This window comes from Lissotriton helveticus, chromosome 9, assembly GCF_964261635.1.
Source record: "Lissotriton helveticus chromosome 9, aLisHel1.1, whole genome shotgun sequence".
Lineage (NCBI taxonomy): Eukaryota > Metazoa > Chordata > Amphibia > Caudata > Salamandridae > Lissotriton > Lissotriton helveticus.
This window is the reverse complement of record NC_136070.1, coordinates 1,247,800,393-1,247,822,910: the sequence shown is the minus strand read 5'-3', so window position 1 is coordinate 1,247,822,910 and position 22,518 is coordinate 1,247,800,393.

Here is a 22,518-nt window from a genome sequence, read left to right as displayed (position 1 = left end):
CAGTGTGCACTGCTCTCCCATTGCTGCAGGGGGCGCTCTGTCTGGGGCAGGTGAACACTTCTGCGCATGTCCTGATGCACAGAGGTCACGTGACTGTGGAAGGAGTGATTGACAGACTGCAGAGCAGACTGTTGCACAGCCTGCTGCTGCCCAGCCATCTTTGAGTGCTACCTCAGGCAGGGGGCGTGGCACTGCTTTCATATTCATTGATTCCCATGAGGCTGTTAGAGGAATTGAGAGGGAGGGCTTCAAGTCAGCTGGTCCCCACACCTCCACCCTCAGAGTCCACAGAGTGCTTTTCACTGGATGGGCTTTTAGGTATACAGTCAGGGTCACCTGAGTAGGATTTTATTTCTAACCCTACCTTATTGGTGGGAATATAATCATGTAAACAGTTTATAATGGACTTTGAAGGGGTGGGCATATTTTGTTGTAAAGGGGCACATGTATCAAAGTAGGCTTATGTGAGTCCTTAATTGCGATTATTAGAGGGTTCTCAAAAGCCTATGTGACTCACTTTGCTTTGCAAAAACCAATAGGTACTTCCTTAATTATCATTATTAGAGGGTTCTCAAAAGCCTATGTGACTCACTTTCCTTTGCAAATACCAAGAGGTTCTTGCCAACTGCAGCATGCAATTGCACCTCTGAAATTGTGATGTGCACACAGATGCCCTTGTGTGTGAAACCTTGAAAATTGAGTGCATTTTTCAAGGTTTTTGCAAAATACAGACCAGAGTAATTTCACTGTAGTTTGCGGCCCCAAATAGCGATTCACTATTTCTAAGGGGTACATGCATTACAGTTAAGGAATCGCAAATTGTGATTCCTTAAATGCAATCTTTCTTACATTGCGAGTGCCTTACACCTTGATGCATCGTAAAAGCACTTTTTGCGGGGGCAAACAGACGATTTTTGGCAAATCGCACCGTTTGCGTTTGCAAAAACGTTGATGCATGTGCCTGAAAGTATCTTCACCTGTGACCACATGGAAGGCAAGAATAGGGCTGGGAAGTGCATAGCCTTGCGAATTCCTCACCAGGGTCAAGTGTACAAGCATTGTGCAGCCTTCACCATGACCAGAACTACAAGCTGAATATGTTGTCGAGCATATATAGTGCAAACCATTGCTGCTCGTCTATGTCTCAACGACAGGCGCATGGAAACAATGCAGTAGTTATACACCCACCTGTGGAAGATGTGTGGGCGGCCTTCGACACAGCAGACCATTGTAACCTTCACTTCCCCCCATTCTTTACTTCATTCTCGCCTCCCCTGGCATCTCTGACGTGGTGCTTTACCTCCAACCCCAATGGTCACATGTGCGCCGAATAAAAGTTATTAACATAACATAACATAACATAACATAACATAACATAGACATCCCCTGAACTCCTCTTCCTTCTCACTGAACTCATTCTTTGGTCCTCTCCTTTGTTGCTGTACATGACATCACTGAGCATCTCCCCCTTCAGTTTTTTTTAGTTGTTGTTCCTCCATGATGGCCGCCTTTCCTTTCTCTTTTTCTCTTACCGCTCACACTTGCAGTCAAGGTTTGCAGCCTGCCTCCCTCATATTCTCACAGGATGGATCTCTGCTCCCTTGCGTAGGCCATTGTAACACCACCATTGCATTAGCTGCTTGTTTCCACTCATTAACCCGCACAGGACCAGCCATGCACCCCTGCTCCGGCTCGCCTCGATCAGCGGGGTTTAACCCGTGGTCCGGAGTCCCCTGGGGGGGTCCACAGAGCCAACTCCGCGACTGCTTAGAAAATTAAACAATATTAACAGATAAATAAATTGTATAGCAATAAAGAAGCAGGACCAACAATTGAAAATGTAAAAGAATTTGAAATTGGAGGCTAAAGATTTAGTTGGTGTCCTGATATTTATTTATGGGATCAGTTCAAATGCATCAAACAGAATACAGTATGGACGATAGGTGTCATTTAGAAAAAATCCAACTTTCCTATTGAATTTAAAACAGACTTTGACTTTTAAATGTGTTCTGAGTTAAATAAAATATTTATTAACTTGTTTATTTGTTTGATGATTGCTTATTTCTGTGTATTATTTTGAGGTTTAAATCATCGGAATTCCTTAAGCCGGGGTCTTCTGCTTCCAGGAATGCCAAAGTGGGTACCGGGATTCCACTAATGATTCAGTATGGGTCCCTGGATTCCAGTAATGGTTAAGTGGGTGTCCAAAAAAGTCAGAAGGTTAAGGACCACTGACCTGGACTCTAATCAGCTCCCTTATTATTACCAAACATGTATTAGCACAACCTCCTGATGGGCCACTTGAACCTCTTCTTAACTCCTCTGGATGAAGTCCTGAATTAATTCCATAGGAGAACGTTTTGTTCGCATCCTGGAAATCACTCAGTAAAAATGTCAAACTCTCTTCAACCCATTGCCTTTCAATGAGTGCCTCTTGCACTTTCCCAATGCTCTTCATTCTGTACATGTATCTCCTCTGCTCCTCTGAGATAATCTAAATTGTGTTTTACCTGTGTGCTGATGACACTCAGATGTGCTAGAATAGTTCATCACTGGGGGACATAAAGGACCTGGCAAGTGACATACAGACTTGGAGAACAACACTTCCTCCTAAAACTCATCCTCAGAAAATAGACTACCTTTTGCTCTCCTACCTGTGACACTTCTGGTGTAAGTCAGGCTTTAGGCATTAACTCTGCTCGGCTGCAAGCCATCAGCTGTCATATGCACTAAATAATTCAGTTAAAAAAAATGTATTAAACATTTGCTCAGTATGCTTTAATGATTACACTATTTGAGATCGACATAGTGAGTCAGTGTAAAGCGAATACAACCACATTTCATTTGAGATAAGAATGAAATCATCGTGGGGCATATTACCAAGCAGGGCGATAGGCAATTATCGCTGCTTTAGCAGCCGTTTTCGGCCGCTAGGCGGCGATAATTTTATCGCTCTATTAGCAAGCTGTTGCTAACAGCAGTTAGCGACAGCTTTAGGCGATAGCGTGCGGTTTGGGTCCCGCTTTGCATGTCAGCGATAAATTTATCGCTAATGACATGCAGTGGGCGTACCCAACCTGTTAGCGACTGAAAGCAGTCGCTAACGTCGCTATCGCCTATTAGCAAGGCAGGCGTAGCGATGGAAATATTCCCGCTATCGCCAAAAACTAAAGCCTGCTCTGACCAGTTCTTAGCCATGTTATCCAATGGGAGGTGGATAACATGGCTAAGAGCATTTTGTCGCTAGTGCGTGAATATCGCTGTATTCTCAGCGATATTCACGCTATCGCCGGAAAATGTATCGCTTTGGAGATAAACGTTGCTAATAGCACGTTATCTCAGCGATAATTTCTGGCAATGCTTAGCGATAAAAAATTCGTTGCTAAGCCTAGTTAGTGATAAATATCGCTAATCGTTGGTAATATGCCCCTCAGTTTTATCCTAGAGATCAATCTGGATATTGCACCCCACTGACTCTTTAGCAAAATAATCCAAATTCCAAATCATACTTCTTAGACGAATCAAGCCTGTTATCTCAGGATAGGACTTTAAAACTGTGGTTCAATGGCTAATTGTTTCAAGGCTAGATTTAGATAACTCCCTCCGGTCCGGCGTACCCAGAATCCACCAGGCATCGCTTGAAGCTTCCCTCGAAGCTGTGGCTCATCCAGTGTCCGGGTCCAGAAGATAAGACCCCATCGTTGCAATCCTGATCACTCTGTGACATGAGGCTGTCCTACTGCTTGCCTAACCCTTGTCATCCTCATTTGTACAATATTTTGTTTTGTTATCCTTATGTAACTCCAAAATATTTATCTATTGTAAGTTGTTTGTATGTACTCATGTATGATCCATATTCAGGTGGGTCTGGTTTGCGTATTAGAATACTGTGAATAATTTCCTTGGTCCACACTCACCACACAATAAAGCCGCAAAGCAGGATACCTGCTTGCGTAGAGTAGAACTGTTCTTCAAGCAGCATAGTATACAAGTTGATTCACTTATTCTTACTACCTTTCATTCTGTGAACTCTGACCCTCTTGTTTCACTCCAGCTCAGCACCTTCTCTCACCCCAAACTCTCATGTGAGAGGTGGGCACCTAGCTGATCCAACCACTGGAGCATATGTACTGTTTATAGCAGATGTCTGGGAATAGCTCATTGGAGGAATCCAGTCTGAAGTCACAAAGGCCTAAGCCTATGTCATTCTTCATGCTGCACTAGGGGAAAATAATGTGTCCCAAAACCTATCAAAGCTTTAATTACCATTACGAACTGTTTTTATGTGAGACAGAATATCAGAGTAACCAGTGTAGAGGACATAAGATAAGGATTTGATGCTAGAAATAAAAGACACGGGTGACCACCAGAGCTGCTTGCGTTCTGCATTATTCGTAGCCTCCCAGTTGAGCAGAACAGAAGCTCTGCATACACAGCAACCATTGGGTTGGTCACATTTAAGGAAAGGTGTGGACCAGTAACTCTGTGTCAAGATCTGTCAAAAAGGAGAGCAGTCAAAGCAAACCAATTTCTCTAAAAAAAAAAATTGTTTTCATACAAGACCATATTGAGTTAAATAAAGAAAAAAATATGCAAAAAAGTAAGTATAAGTAAATAAAAAATAATGGATCGATTTATTTTTTAGAAAACCATGAAATTCTTGAAAGATATTGCCTCTGTTAAAAACCTGATACGGTTTAGAATAAAACACAATTACCAACAAAACCAAAATAATTCACCAAAAAAAGAGGTATTTAATTCACAACTCTACATGTAGCAGACCCAGCTTCCCATCAAGGATTTGCAGCTTGGTGGATCAACAGATGTTTTAGATTTTAAACAGAGGGTGAAAAAAGGAGAAAACATTACCTCTGCTTTCGCTATATTACCATATATAAGCATTAATTCCATTCCAGATAAAATATTGAAGTTTTATAACCAGTAACTGATAACACACTTAAGATCAGTGGTGGCTTGTCATGAAGGGTGTGAGGTTGGAGTCCCTCCCCACGCCCTGGGTGTCAGTCAGAAGGGGTGGGATCTGTGAGTGACAGCTGGCAGTCAGTCAGGCCCCACAGCCCACCACAAATCCCCTGTTTTTACTGTTTGAGAGGTGGGAGCTGTCAGTGCCCTGTCAAAGAGCTATGGGAAGCCCCAAAAACCTCAGCCTTCTAACAGCATGGTGCACCTTGTCCCCTCACCAATAACGCCTCACTGACAGGCCTCATGGTCACAAGTGCAGTGTGTGGCTGATACCGCACGACCTGTAACTCATGTCATGGACAATCACCACATGGCTTTATGTCGGCCATGTTGAAATGTACGATTCAGTGGTATTTCGCAGTCGTTTAACGTGGTGCTCAAAATGATGAGGTCCCCCACAGAATGTGATGAGGGGCCCCTGAATCTCCCATATCTCAAAGATATGGCCTTGGACTGAATAGGTGCCGCAGGGACCAGCGTCATGCCCACGTCTTCTTCGGGTGCTGCTGGCCCTAACCACCCCTGGTTTACGGTCTAGTTGTGGGCGTAGCAGTGGGGTCTCGAGGAGGTGGAGTTAGTATCAGGTACCAAGACCATGAAGGTTCCTGTGCTGCTAGGGACAGAGAGCAAGTGAGTGTGTGAATGCATGTGAATGTGTCCAGGTGTCAATTGGGGTGAGAGGGGCCGATTCACAGAACTAACTTAAGAAAAAATCCTAAACTTACTACTTTTGGTATTCACAGAAGTTAGGATGTTGTCTTAAGTTTGTCTGAAGACAAACTTAAGACAGACTTAAGACAAATTTAAGACAAAATCCTAACTTAAGTCTGTCTTAAGACAAACCTAAGACATAATCCTAACTTCTGTGAATACCAAAAATAGTAAGTTTAGGGTGTTGTTTTAAGTTAGTTCTGTGAATCGGGCCCAGAGTGTTTATCCATGCACTGTTGTTTGCATGTTTGGGCAGCTGTTGCACTTTCTAAGTATTTTTTCATTCTTTCATTCATTCATTCATTCATTCATGTGTGTTTGCGTGTTCGTCCACATTTGTGTGCATGCAGGTGCATGTCTTTTGACCACCCTCTAGCACAGAGGTCTTCAAACTGTGGGGCACCCCCTGGGGGCGTGGCCTTATTCCCAGGGGGAGGGGGTGGGGGTCAAATGCCTCAGTAAGAATATGTAAATAAAAATAGCCTGGAAGCACGGATTTGTTTATTTACTGCATTTCCAGGCTGTCTTCATTTACAAGCATCAGCTGCCGTCCATGGCAGGGTCAATACATGATTAAAAAGAACAAAATATTCTGGAACTATTTTGTTCTATTTTTTCACCTGCAGGTACCTGCAGATAAGATAATGCATACCTTAAATGAAAAAAAAACTCAAGTTCATACTGAATCCTCAGTTGGTTAATGCAATCACTGCAGACGTCTGTGTGTGAAGCCAAAGAGTTACAGAATTGAATCCTGATGAGCGCACTGGGGAACAGGGGCTTGTGTGTACACAGTGCTATGAGGTCCCAGCCTGTAACAGAAAGCACTATGAATGTGAATATTTAGATCACTATTTTAAAACTGTAATCCACCCAGTATAAGATACGCTGCTGCACTATGGTTTAGTGAGATCCACTGGATTTATGTAGCAGGGGAGGGCCAAATTGTGGAGCAGAGTTGAAGAAATTATGCAAGAAGAAAAGACAAATTATGTGGAGTAATGTGGCATATTTTTTTATATGATTACTTTACTATTCTGCACTTTTTACACATGATAATACTGTTTGGGGAAATATATCTTACTTCATTGGTACCAGCTGAACTACCAAATAGAGAAATAAGCAAATGAAAGGTGACCAGTTAACCTTGTGAAGGGCCTTCCACTGCCTGGGAGCACACATTGCCGCATTTTAGTACCTTTCTTTTCTTTTTTTTTTTTTTTAAATTCAAAGTATTTTATTGAAAGTTCTTTTTATATACAGTACAGTGGTGAAGCATGAGGGAAATACAGGTCATTTACTGGTGCCATAGTGGTTACATAAGGCGTGTCGACAGGCATGGCAGGACGATGGTGGTTCTGATCAGCAACCAGGTTGGTTGGCGCTTCCGGATTCAAAGGCCTTCGTATGGCCCTCGCAGAGAAGGAAAGAGAAGAGAGAGAAGAGGAAGGAAGGAGGAGAAGAGGTGGGGTGGGGGGGATGTAAGGGGCAGGGCATACCCGGTGGCCGTTCTACGCCAAGCCTCCCGTGCTTGTGGTGCGGTCGTGTGGCCATCTATCTACGGGGGCTTGTGTGTCCCCAGGTGCTCGTCCAGGGAGGCCCACATCTCGCCTCTTGCTATGTGGTTGGGTGAACTCATTGCTGTGATGTTGTCCGCCCCCCTGAGGAAGGTTTTTTAGTAACTTTCTAAAATCTACCGTTCATGCACCAGATGATGGATTATGTGGCTGATGTGGCTTATCCATAATTATATGAAAAAAGCAACAAAAGCTCATAATTCCAGTGGCTCTGTGGTTGGTGTTTCAGATAAAACAAGTGCTTTCAGAGCATGTGTTTAGTCATAGGTAATCAGACTGTACCTAGTGCAAGCATATTTATAGGTTTCCATTAAAAGGACACTTTCCAGAACTCAACACCCTTGTGCCACTTGTCATCATAAAACTTCCAGTGACTCCATCAATTAAGGCTTATACTGGGTCCCAAGCAGGCCTTACATTAGGGACTATCCAATTGCACACATTTACATTTCTTTATGGCAGCAGGCACCTTGGCAAGAAGGCCTGTGTCTTCTTTACATCTCAGTCCCACCCTCGGCTTCACAACACTGAGAGCCCCACCCACTCCGCTTTCACTTTCACCTTGAAGCACAGCAAGGTCCACGTTAACCATTCAGGGGTGGGTGTTTCTTTTCTTTTCAACAAAAAGTATTGGAACTGTTTTTGTGAAATAAAAAAACAGTGGGCTAGATGTAGGTAAATGTAAATGTAATTTACAGATTCGAATATACCGAATTTTACGATTCGGTATTTTCGAATCGGTAAATGCAATGTAGATAAAAAGTCGGTAAAAAATACAGAATCGTTAAGATTCGGTATTTACCGAATCGGTATATACCGATTCGGTAATTGCCATTCATTCCTATGGGCGTGGAGGCCCATAGGAGTGAATGTCAGTTACCGAATCGGTAAATACCGATTCGGTAAAATAGGGAAAGAGTCAAGGGTGGCAGGGTGTCACTCTGACACCCTGTTGCACCCCTGAATAGTGCTGGTATGCACATGTGGCATACATACATGCCCTAAGGGCATGTGTGTCTGTCACATGGCACAGGTGTAAATGCACATATTTGCATTTACAGAGGAATTTCTTATTTACCACCAACTAATAGTTGGTGGTAAATAACGAATCCTTAAAGCACAAAGGCACTCTTTAAAGTGCTTCCTACATCTCATTTACCGATTCGGTAAATACCGAAACGGTAAATGATGATTCGGTAAATACCGAATCGGTAAATGATGATTCGGTAAATACCGAATCGGTAAATACTGATTCGTTATTTACCGAATCGGTAAATATACCATCTGAAAAGGCTATTACCGGTTGGTAACGGCCGATTTCGGACGTTACCGACCGGTAATACCCTTCCTACATCCGGCCCATAGACACATGAGTCTCCACAGATTCTGCCCACTTTGACATGCAGATGTCTTTACAGGTAAGTTGAAGGGTGGCCAGCAGGCTCGCATTCAGTAGCAGAGCCCTGATGATACAGACCCCTGGGGCTTCAGAGTAATGGCCCAAGAGAAAGAGGAACAGTGCGAGATCCATGGATAACACCGAAGACATGGCCCATAGGAAGGGCACTGGGGATTCCATCCACAAATGGACAGACACAGCTCTTTTGCAGAGAGATAAGCTGCGGAAGGTGGCAATGCAACAGGGGCTTTTTTTTTGCGAACGGGCCAGCGCTACCATTAATGTAGCAGGTGCAGTGGCACTGGGACCAAGAGTGTAAGTGGGGCACTGCACCCTAATCATGACTGTCTTACTAGCAAAAAGTGGAGTGGAGACTCACTTTCCTTGCTAGCATTAGGGCCAGGGTTGGATTGGGATTGAAAATCGGCCCGGGCACGCAAAAAAAAAATCGGCCCACATTTGCATAATGCCTTTCCCCAAATGACTGCTTCGCCGTAATCTTATAAAAAAAAAAGCGGGGGTAAAAAAAAATGCACACGTTAGTTTACACTGCTGAAACACACCTGGAAACAAGTGAGACCACTTCTCCTCAGGCCCCCTGCCCCTCGCTCAGTATGTGCACACGTTAATGGACCGGCCAGCGAGACAAAGGAAGTGACACCTCTGCCCGTGAGCGCCCATCTGCCTATAGAAAGGCCATTCAGACACCCACTGGGCCGCTGGCTGTTCGAACAATAGAGACAGCTCCCAAATCGGCCCCCAGACTGCTAAAAAAAGCAGCCCGCAGCAGGAACTTGGACACCGGCCCCTCGGGCATTGCCCGAATGCCCGCGTTACCAATCTGACGCTGATTAGGGCCCAGGTCACCCTTGTTGCACAGGCAATGGGACCCCTGCTCCAGGGAAGTGTGGCGACGACGAGATGTGGGGCTTTGTTTCTTTTTTTATTCCACAAAATGGCACACAGCTGACTGCAAGGCCTCAGGCCCACTGCGTCAGAATCATGACTGTCTTACTTTCTAAAAGAGGCTTGGAGCTTTGCTAGCATTAGAGCTGAGGAAACCATTGCTGCAAAGTGGGTGCAACACGTGGGGGCTCGTTTGTTTCTGAAAGGGAGAGAGAGAGAGTCTGTTTCAGGACTGGAGTGATAGCCAGCAATGTGAAAGGCAAAGGCAGCGTGCCACTCAGGGCTGCAGCTGTCATTAGAGCAGCAGGTACAGTTGATTTGAGGCCCAGGAGTATGAGTTGCTCACAACACGCTAGTTATATGGGGCTCAGATTTTGGGTTAATTTTTGTTTTTGTGTGACCTGTTTGCTCTTTTATACTGCTCACATTTATTTCAGAATTTGAGCTACAGAAAAGTAACCCAGAAACTGTCTCATACCTTGTTGTTCCTAGGGTTAAAAAGATGAGATGGGTTGGGAGGGCCTTTTCATTATCAGCTGCAGGTGTTTGGAACTCCCTCCCAGACTCTCTCCTTCGGGGCAACAAGAACATTCACTTTTCCGTAAAGCCCTTAAGAGATGGTTGTTCCCCTGAAGGTCGGGTTGAGTAGGAATCGGCTTTGCCTGCATGATGTCTGTTTTCAGCGCCTTGATGCCCTTGGACTAAATTCGCGCTCTAAAAGTCGCATATTCATACTCCCCGCCCCCTGCACTCAGCCTTACCACTCCCGCTACCCCAAGTCTTACCATAAAGTTTTGGAGGGGGGCAAGGCTTCATAAAATTTTCCTTAGGGGGAATCAGAGCAAACAAGTTTGAAGACCCTTGGAAGCACATATATTTTTCTGTGGAATGTAAAAACTATTCACTTGCGACTGGAGCTTTATTCACTCAGTTAACCCTTTCTATGCTGATGACGGAACCGCTCCGTCATCAGCTGCGTTGGCGCTGTGCTGATGATGAAGCGGTTCCGTCATGGCCCGGCCGCCGCGCCTGCGCGGCGCGGATTCTGCGCCTGCGCTGGGCGTTCTATTGAGCGGGCGGGGCCATGACGGAACCGCTCCGTCATGAGCACAGCCCAACCGCGGCTGATGACGAAGCGGTTCCGTCACCAGCATGGGCGCGCCGCGCGGCCGCCCCACCCCCTTAGCGCTGCGGCAGAATAGACGCCGCAGTAATGCGGTTAAATTGACCCAGCTGTTAACCCTATTGCTTAGACATGCCACCAGCCATAATGCATACAATGTGTATTTTTTTTTACATTTTAGAAAGGTAACAATGCCCGACTGGTGCTTAGACTACCCAGAAGAGCTGCTTCTGCAGCGGCTCTCCGGTCTCTGCACTGGCTCCCGGTCAGAAGCAGGGTAGAATTTAAAGCACTTTGCACGTGCCATCGGATCATTAATGGGAGATCCCCTCTCCCTTTACAAGAACTTTTGACACCTTATGAGCCTCCCCGCTCCCTGAGATCTTCCGGCTCTGGACTCCTGGTTGTTCCTAAGGTGTCCAGAGCGCGGATGGGGGGAAGATCTTTCAGATGCCTTGCAGCCGCTAGATGGAACAAGCTGCCTACGGCGTTACGACTTGAGCCATCTGAATCAATTTTTAGAGCTAAGCTCAAAACTGCTCTATTTGCTTAGTTGATGCGCCGTTTCGGTATGGTCCAGTAATGAAAGTAGCTCCTCAGCGCGGGGACACGCCGCTGTTGCGTCACCATGCGCTTTACAAAACCCCCCAAATAGAAAAAATAGAAATAGATAGACCTAGGCCTGGGAGTGCAGTATTTTTCAGACCATTGCCAAATATGCGCCCCGCTCTCTTTCACAAATCGTGCCAAACATTTTGCGAACAAGTCCCCCCAGTACCTGGCATATCGTTCACTATCAGTGGAGCATGTTCAACATCTCCAAAGAGAGCCTCTGTGCCAAAAGAGGCGTCTCAAAGACAGAGCTCCTGTGACACCCATTCCTTAGGGCTGACACATCCTTGGCTCCCGCACAGCTGTGGCGCATTCTTCAGCGCATCGGACATGTTCACTTTATTAACAGGAGCTGGCTCTGCTTAGACACAGGCCCCCAGGTATCCATGCTCTGACAAAGGGTGTGCCTGTGCAATATGCTGCATTAATGATATTTTTCAACACGTGATGCGTTTAGTCGTCCATATTTTAATAATAATTAGAAGACTAGTGCTAGCCCGGGCAAACTCCTACATACCCCGCTTTGCTTCCTTCTGGCCAATGCTTTTGTTGCCTTGCAATGTGGCCATGGTGTCACACTTGACTTTTGTTTCCCAGTCATAGCCTCTAGGTTACCTTCTTTCCTCCTATCATAATATGTTTCCCTCTTCAACCCCTTGTCTGCTACTCCCTTTACTTTTTTAGGTCTCGCCTACCAGACAGCGCAAGTTGACTAGTGACAAAAGACCTATTGTGGGTTTACCAAGAACTTATATGGCGCTTGTTGCCAGCCCACTGCTTAGCATTGGTTTATTTAGGTTCATTGATACAACATCGATGTAAAAAAATATCGATGTTAAAATTATCAAGTAAAAAATATCGACTCCTATACTTAAACAGGTAAGTACAAAAATCTTGACTAAAAAATCTTGATGTAAAAAATATAGATGTATGAAATATTGACTTTCATATGAATATAAAATATAATAATATATATTAAATATATTACATATTCAATATCATTTTAACAAAATTAAATACATTTAATGCACATTTTAATAAAATATAACAAATAAACTTAATAAAAAAGATAAACACATGAACATAATAATGTATACATATATATTTACTCCGAAACAATTATTTTTAAAATAATATACAAAATAATAATATATATTAATGATTTACAATATTAAACAAACTAAAATCTATAATAAATGAAAACAATCAACTATTAAAAAATATTTAAACTTAAATTTAAAAATACAATCAATCAATGCAACAGTAGGGAAAATGTTAGATAGCAAAAGGGTAAAAATAACTATTCCCACTCCAGTGAGTGCAACAGTAGGGAAAGTGTTAGATAGTGGAGGAAAAAATATTGCTATTCCCACTCCAAAGAGTGCAACAGTAGGGAAAGTGGTGGATAACTGAGGAGTAAAAATTACTATTCCCACTCCACTGAATGCAACAGTAGGATAAGTGTTGGATAGCGGAGGGGTAAAAATTACTATTCCAACTCCAGTGAGCGCAGCAGTAGGGAAAGTGTTGGGTAGTTGAGGGGAACAAATTACTATTCCAACTCCAGTGAGTGCAACAGTAGGGAAAGTGATGGAAAGTGTTGGATTGCAGAGGGGTAAAATTAACTATTCCCACTCAAGTGAGTGCAACAGTAGGGAAAGTGTTGGATAGCGGAGGGGCAAAATTAACTATTCCCACTCCAGGGAGTGCAACAGTAGGGAGAGTGCTTGATAGGAGAGAGACAAAAATTACTATTCACACTCAAAAGGTAAAATATATATATATATATATATATATATATATATATATATATATATATATATATATATATTAAAATTAAAAAATAATCATCAAAATAAACAATAAAACAATATTTAAAAAATGAAATAAAATATATTACATATATAAAAACAAGAATATTATAGTATTTACATATAGCAAAAAGTCTACAAATATTATATAAAATAAATAATAAATTAATTTAAAAAAGTCTTTTAAACTAGAAAATATTTACCAACAAAGAAATTAATCAATATATAAGTGTATTTATTTTATTTCCTACTCTATAACACCACACCAAAAACAAAACATTCAACATTTTAAAATGAATTAACTTCCATAATTAACATAATTAATAATCAATTAAAAAAATATAGCTAATAAAAAAAACAATAAACATTAATTGACTCCACACACTTTAACACTATAATGTTATGTTGTTATGTTATGTTAATTTTGTTTATATAGCACATGGCTAACCCAGCAAGAGGGCGTCCCAGCGCTTGCAAACCTGCCAGCCAGAGAAGTGCAGCAGAATAAACAGTGGGGTGAGAATATTATCAGGCAGCCAAAGTGCTGTTCATCCTAAATGGAGACTTACAGCCAGGTTTTAATTTGTTTCCGAAAGAGCCAGTGGTCTTGTGTGGCGCGTGCCTCAAGGGGTATGGAATTCCATAGAGCTGGGGCCATGGACTTAAAGGACCGGCCACCTGCTCTGCTCTTGCGCACCCTAGTGGTGCGAGCAAGGTGGAGGTCTGCAGAGCGTAAGGCACATGTGGGGACGTAGAAAGAGCAGAGTCCCTGCAGTATTTAGGGGCCTTGGACATGTAGGATTTTATGGGTTAGACAGAGGGTTTTAAATTGAATTCTTTGTTTCACAGGCAACCAATGCAGCAGGCGTAAGATGTGTGAGGTGTGACAGTGTTTAGGTAAGTCAAAAAGTGTGCAGGCAGCTGGGTATGAGCCCTTTGAAGTCTTTTAGTGACCGTCAAGTTGGTTCCAAGCATTAGTCCATTACAGTAATCCAAGTGGGATAGGACCAGGGACTGGACTATTAATTGCCGGGTGGGTGGCTCAAAAAAGTCCAAGATGGGCTTGAGGGTTCGCAGGCGGCCGAAGCAGGTACCAGCCACCTTTTTTGCGTGCGACTCAAAAGATAGTGAGTTGTCCATTAGGACCCCCAGATTCGTAACTTCCTTCTTCGGAATCGGGGGTGGACCCATCATCGGGGGCCACCACTGATAGTCCCACTTCTGTGAGTCACGGCCAATCAGGAGCACCTCCGTTTTGGATGAATTAAGTTGGAGGCAGTTCTCCGTCATCTAGCTCGAGATGGCCAGGACGTCTTCCTGAAATTTTACCTGGTCCAACACGGTGTTATTAGAGAAGGTAAAAATAAGCTGCGTGTCGTCTGCGTACGAGATCAATTTGATCTTTCGTTCCTTGGCCAGGAGGGCCAACGGGCGGACGTACACGTTAAACAGCGTAGGTCTGAGGGCAGAGCCCTGAGGGACGCCGCAATTGAGAGGAAACTTGCTAGATTAATAGGGTGGAGCAAGAATCTGGAAGGAGCGGTCAGATAGAAATGACGCGAACCAAGCCAGAGCCCCGCCACTGACCCCGATCTCCCCGAGACGTTTGAGCAAGATCTCGTGAGAGACCGTGTCGAACGCCGCGCTCCGGTCAAGCAGGATGAGAGCTGAGGTGTGTCCTAGGTCTTGTGAGGCCCTCAGTTGCTCCGTGACTGCCAGGAGGGCGGACTCCGTGCTATGCTTAGCCCGGAAGCCATTTTGTGACTCATCCAGGATCCCATTAGCTTCCAGGTATCTGGTATGGGTGGAGTTCACATGTGCTTCCATCACCTTGGACAGGTACGGCAGAAGGGAAATAGGTATGAAGTTTTCTGGGAGGGAGGGATCCAGGGTGGGCTTTTTCAACAGAGAGATGACTTTGGCATGTTTCCATGACCTGGGGACTGTGGATGACTGGAGAGATCTGTTGATCGATTCCCGCCCCTCGTGCAGAATGGAGTCCTGGAATTGCCTAAAGGTTTCATGTTTAACAGGGTCATCGGGTGACCCAGACTTCACCTTTGCGGCCAAGAGTTCAAGATCTTTAAGGGCCAAGAGTGGGAGAGTTTGAAGGGAGTAAAGGGGGTCAGGTAGGCTGGTGGGTTGGCCGTAGGTCAAGGTAGACCTACTAGTATTCAGCAAATTATAGATCCCCTCTACTTTATTGATGAAGAAGCAGGCCACGATAATATTCACAATACGCACCTAAATTTAAACTACACAATAATAAAATACAATTAAAACTGATATTTAAACTAAAAACTATTACTATTAGCAACTAATAATAAAGTAATTAAAATCTATTTAATACCCACCATTTACCACTTTAAAAGTAAAAACAACACACACAAAAATAAACAATTACCCAAAATAAATCCCAAATAATTAACATTGAATAACAAATATCTATTAATTAAACACAAATTACTGCCCACCTTTTATTCCAACACTCAAACACCACAACACACACCTAAAATGTATTACACAATTACCATAATACAATTTTAATTAATTTAATTAAAATCAATTAACAAAAAATGTATACAAAATAAATAAACTACTTAACAACCTTTACCCCTATAAATCCCAAAACACACACCTAAAAAAAATCGCACAGTTACCCTAATTAATTACCAATTAATTAATTAAAATTAATTAACAACCCATTATTAATCCATAAATTAAAAATAAATTACTTCCCACTCTTTACATCTATAAACATCACAACACACACCTAAAATTAAGTACACAGTTAACATGATTAATTACTCATTAATTAATTAAAATTAATTAACAACTAATTATTATTTCATAAATTAAAAATAAATGACTTTCCACCCTTTACACCTATAAACACAACACACACCTAAAATTAATTACACAATTACCATAATTAATTACCAATTCATTATATCAAATTAACAGACAATTGTTAATTAATTAATAATACATTACACATTTAAAACTATACAATCTCAATTAAGAAACTATTAATAAATAAAAAAATTATGAATTAATTAAATATAATTAAATTACTTCCCACCCTATTCACCTATAAACCCACAAATTGCTATACGACCAAAAAACGCAAAATTCTAATTAAATAAAATTAATAAGTACTAAAAATGTAACACATACATTAAAAATACAAAAAATTCTTATACAAAAAACATACATCACATACATATAAAATATATACTAAAATACATAAGAATAATTAAAAAACCGATATTTTTAACAACTAAATTTTTGCAAACGTTATTAAACACATTGATATTTTTAAAGTCGATATTACTTACCTTAAGTCGATATTCTTAACCACGATATTCTTGCTTTCAATATTTCTGGACCACAATATTTTTTACTCGATATTTGTGCAGCTCGATATTTTTTATTCGATATTCTGTCTGCACACCGTTTATTTCATTGTCACTCTTGTTTGCTTGCTTCTTATTTTATGGTTTTCCTTGTCCCATCTTGTGATTGTCCTTCCCCTGGGGGATAGCCACTGTACTATCCTTTTGACTGGCTATCTTGAATACTTTCACTGCTTACATTCAAGGAACTACTTTTTTCTTTTCTGTTGAGTACTCAATGAGAGTGTATGTGTTTTCCTGCTCTCTCCCTCATATGCTTCTCCCCTGCCAAAAAAAACCCACCTGTGCTCCATGTTACTCTCTCCCTCATGCGCTGCTCTCAATCTTTCATGAGCTACTCCCCTCACCCCATGCTCTTTGTTGCTCTCTCCCTCGTTTGCTGATTTTCTCCTCCTCTCCTACCCTGCTTTTTTCACCACCTGAACTCTGTTGCTTCCTGCACCCCTCCCTCCTATGCTATGTGTTCCTCTCTCTACCTTGTGGGCTGCATTTCTCCTCCCCCCTGCTTTATTTTTTACCACCTACTCTCCATTGCTTCCCACACCCCAGCACTCCTCTCACCAGCTCATCTGTATTGCCACAGGTCCTTTTATATATATTTTCAATTTTTATACATTTTTTGGAAGGGTGAAGCAACAATATTGCTTCTGGTGCTTCCACCTTACAGAAAAAAACTTTCCCCAATTATTTTTTTTAATTTTCCGATCTTTGATCAGTAATTTTTTTTTTAATGGCACAACGTCCTTTGGTATGCACCCACATATGTGATGCTATATCGCATAGACAAAAGGCATTGGCACAACCAATACGTCTCAAAGGTGAGCCATATTACCTTTGGCAATGAATGTTTTGTTATTGAGCTAGATGTGATGCCCATGGGCCTCGGTTGTTTTGTGCTCAACACCATCATGCCGCGCCCTCATCTCATCAGTCCCCAAGCACCTGCACCCACTGGAGAACTCCGCCTGCCCCTCTTGCTTACAGGAGCCGCCATGTTGGATTGGGAGACACATGCTGTTGTCTGTGCCTCATTACCCTGCCTTTCATCTCTCCCCCAACATGCTGCATCCTTCTCATAAGATCCCTTTGCCTTGGCAAGCACATCACAGCTGCCTTATTGTTTTGTTGATTTTCTTGGGGGGAGCGGGGTTATCGCCTTCCTCATCACACTGCATCCACTCTGACCACCTTTGCTGCTTCTCCTTACCTGTCTTCTGGGCACCACCGTGTCTCTGTATCTCCTTTAGTTCCAGCTTTTGGACTGTGATCCAGATTAGGAAAGTTCCAGGCTTATGGACTCCTGTGTTACAGTGTATTTCTATTTTGGTTTCAGTCCCCATGAGTTCATCCAGTGTCTCACTTTGTTACCACTGTCGTTTGTCATTCTTCTATGTAATCTCAAGTTCTAACTCTTGAATCATGGCACCAGCAGACAGTGGGGGTTCACACATTTTCCCAGCAGAAACCCCGCCTTTTTAGACTGTTTGCACCAAGCAGATGTGCATTTTGAAATTGTGACCCTGGCCCTTTAACTGCTTGAGGATATCTCATGTCCAACAGATAAAACTGGACTCTTGACTTTGCAATATTTGTCTCAAAGCCAGGAGCTCACAGAGGTCAGATGTGAGGAGTTTAGGACTAAATATCCAGGGCTTCAGTCAGTTGCAGTCAGTCGACCATTGGGAATAGTCAAGAGTGAGGGACTCTGTGCCCCAAGATGAGAAACTCGCAAACAATACGTTAAATTGTGCCCCTAGACACGCACACCCATAGAGTGACACTGTGCTTCAGTTATGAGACTCATACCCAACAATTGAGATGTCAACCATCCGTAACACCCACCCCAGCCTTCCTGTGTTTTGTTTTTGTCCACTAGTCTTTGGCTTTAGACCCAAAGGGGTCTATTATAAAAGCGGGCGGATCGCCACCGCCCGTATGGCGGTGGCGATCCGCCCACAATTACCTACCACCCGCCTCCCATTTCCCCCCACCATATTACGATGGCAGGGGGGAACCCGGCGGACGGAAAGACCGTCCACTGGTTTTCCGCCCATCAACCGGGCAGAAAAGGGGCTGAATATGGTGGCGGTGTCTGCAAGACACCGCCATCCATATTACAATACAGGTGGAGTAGTGCCTTTTCATGGTGGCGTTGCTGCCTGGAAAGGAATACGCTGCCTGAATGGGGGGCCTGTTGCGGGCCACCAGGGTGTTGGAGGGGGGTGGGGGGTGCACGTGGGGGGTACCTATGGTACCCCTCTGCATTTGCATGCACATCGTGGCAGGCACTGCGCGGTGCCTGCCACGTTGTGCATGCAAATGCACAAGGTGCATCCACGGCATTGTGGCAGGCTGTGCTGTGAGCACCGCCCGCCACAATGTTGTGGATGGGGGATGCCACCGCCGCAGTGCCATCCTAATTGCCGGTGCGGGACCTCCACCCCACTGGCGGCCGGTCCCAGCACCGCTAGGGTGGCGGGCAGACGAAAGTCCACCCGCCATCCTAATAGACCCCAAAGCTTTCTCTCTCTTCAGTGTGGGCAGGACAGCCCTCTCTGATAAGGGGCACGCTGGGGGCGTGAGAAACGCTGGGGGAGTGTGCTACGTTCCGCCCTTCATGCCATGTGGGTTGTACATTAATCAGAAGATCGTCTGCTGTGGCCGTGTGCTGGGGGCGTGACAAACACGTTCACCTGGAGGCCTGGTAAGTAACGTTACTGCAGCCTCTCCTGCGCGCTGTTTCTGAACTCTCTCATTCAACGAAATTACACGCGCCTGCTACCATCAACCAGGGCTCTAGCCGGGCTCAGGCGGCGGATCAGTACACTAATTACACGCGCCTGATAACATCAACCAGGGCTGCAGTTGGGCCTCAAGCGGGGGAACACGCGCCTGCTAACATCAAACAGGCCTACATCTGGGCCTCAAGTGGGGGAACACGCAAATGAGCGTGTCTGCGGGGACAATTACTGCAGCCTCTCCTACTCGCTGTCACTCAACTCTCTCATTAAACGGATTTACCCGCGGCTGATAACTTTCTCATTCAACGACATTACACGCGCCTGCTAACATCAACCAGGGCTGTAGCCAGGCTCAGGTGGCAGATCACTACACCAATTACACGCGCCTGCTAACATCAACCAGGGCTGCAGCTGGGCCTTCTCCGTCCCTATTCTAATGAAACAAAATTTTTTGTCTACCGCGAGATTTTAAAATAAGTTGCCCTTGCCAAATACACACATTACACACATTCTATTTCATACCCGGACAACGTCAGGACGGGCTGCTAGTATATTATAATATTAATTACATATAACAAAAACCTAAAAATACTATATAAAATAAAATAATAAATAATTTTTTTTAAATCTTTTAAACTAGAAAGTATTTACCAACAAAGAAATGAAGCAATGCATAAATGTATTTATTTTATTTCCTACTCTATAACACCACACCAAAAACAAAACACTTCAACATTTTAAATAGTTTACTTCCATAATAAACATAATTAATAATCAATTCGAAAAATATAATTAATAAAAAAAAAGAATAAACATTAATTGACTACACACACTTTAACACTATAATATCCACAACACACATCTAAATCAAACTATAAAATAATAAAACACAATTAAAACGTATATTCAAATTAAAAACTATTACTATTAGCAACTAAAAATAAAGTAATAAAATGTATTTAATACCCACCATTTACCACTTTACAAGTAAAAACAACACACACAAAAATAAACAATTACCCCAAATAAATATCAGATAATTAACATTGATTAACAACTATCTATTAATTAATTAAACACAAATTACTTCCCACCATTTGCTCCTATGAATACCACAACACACACCTAAAATTAATTACACAATTACCATAATACAATTTAAAATAATTTAATTAATATCAATTAACAAAAAAATAATAATAAAAAAGTAAATAAACTACTTAACAACCTTTACCCCTATAAATCCCAAAACTCACACCTAAAATTAGTGGCACAATTACCCTAATTAATTTCCAATTAATTAATTAAAATAAATGAACAACTAATTAATAATCCATAAATTAAAACTAAATTACTTCCCACCCTTTACACCTATAAACACCACAACACACACCTAAAATTAATTACACAATTACCATAATTATTTACTAAATAATTATTTAAAATTAATTAAGAAACCAATTATTATTTCATAAATTAAAAATAAATTGCTTTCCACCCTTTACACCTATAAACACCACAACACACACCCTAAATTAATTACACAATTACCATAATTAATTACAAATTCATTATTTAAAATTAATTAACAGCCAATTATTAATTAATTAGTAATACATTACTTTACACATTTGAAACTATACAATCTCAATACAAAATATTAATAAATAACATTTAATCAATTAATTCAATATAATTAAATTACTTCCCACCCTATTCCCCTACAAACCCACAACATGCTACACAACCAAAAACACAAATTTCAAATAAAACTTAATTATTAACTTATAAAAATGTAACACACATATTAAAAATACAAACAATTCTTATACAAAAACATACATCACATACATATAAAATATATACTAAAATACTTAAGAATAATTTTAAAAACAATATTTTTAACAATTATATATTTTTGCAAACGATATTAAACACTTCAATATTTTTAAAGTTGATATTAATGACCTTAAGTCGATATTCTTGACCACGATATTCTTGCTTTCGATATTTCTGGACCACAATATTTTTTACTCGATATTTGTGCAGCTCGATATTTCTTAGTCGATATTCTGTCTGCACACTGTTTATTTAATTGTCTCTCTTGTTTGCTTGATACTCGTTTTATGGTTTTCCTTGTCCCCTCTTGTGATTGTCCTTCCCCTGGGGGATAGCCACTGTACTATCCTTTTGACTGACTATCTTGAATACTTCCACTGTTCACTTTCAAGGAATACTTTTTTCTTTTTGGTTGAGGACTCAATGAGATTGTATATGTTTTCCTGCTCTCTCCCTCATATGCTTCTCCCCTGCCAAAAACCCCCCACCTGTGCTCCATGTTACTCTCTTCCTCATGTGCTGCTTTCAATCTCTCATGTGCTACTCCCCTCACCCCATGCTCTTTGTTGCTCTCTCCCTCGTTTGCTGATTTTCTCCTCCTCTCCTACCCTGCTTTTTTCACCACCTAAACTCCGTTGCTTCCTGCACCCCTCCCTCCCATGCTCTGTGTTGCTCTCTCTACCTTGTGGGCTGCTTTTCTCCTCCATGCTCTATTTTTTTACCACCTACTCTCCGTTGCTTCCCACACCCCAGCACCCCTCTCACCAGCTCATCCGTATTGCCTTTTATATATATGTTCAATTTGTATACATTTTTTGGGGAGGGTGAAGCAACAATATTGCTTCTGGTGCTTCCACCTTGCAGAAAAAAACTTTCACCAATTATTTTTTTTAATTTTCCGATCTTTGATCAGTATTTTTTTTTAAATGGCACCACGTCCTTTGGTATGCACCCACATATGTGATGCTATATCGCATAGACAAAAGGCATTGGCACAACCAATACGTCTCAAAGGTGAGTCATATTACCTTTGGCAATGAATGTTTTGTTATTGAGCTAGATGTGATGCCCATGGGCCTCGGTTGTTTTGTGCTCAACACCATCATGCCGCGCCCTCATCTCATCAGTCCCCAAGCACCTGCACCCACTGGAGAACTCCACCTGCCCCCTCTTGCTTACAGGAGCCGCCATGTTGGATTGGGAGACACATGCTGTTGTCTGTGCCTCATTACCCTGCCTTTCATCTCTCCCCCAACATGCTGCATCCTTCTCATAAGATCCCTATGCCTGCTCCAGCAGATCACAGCTGCCTTATTGTTTTGTTGATTTTCTTGGGGGGAGCGGGGTTATCGCCTTCCTCATCACACTGCATCCACTCTGACCAACTTTGCTGCTTCTCC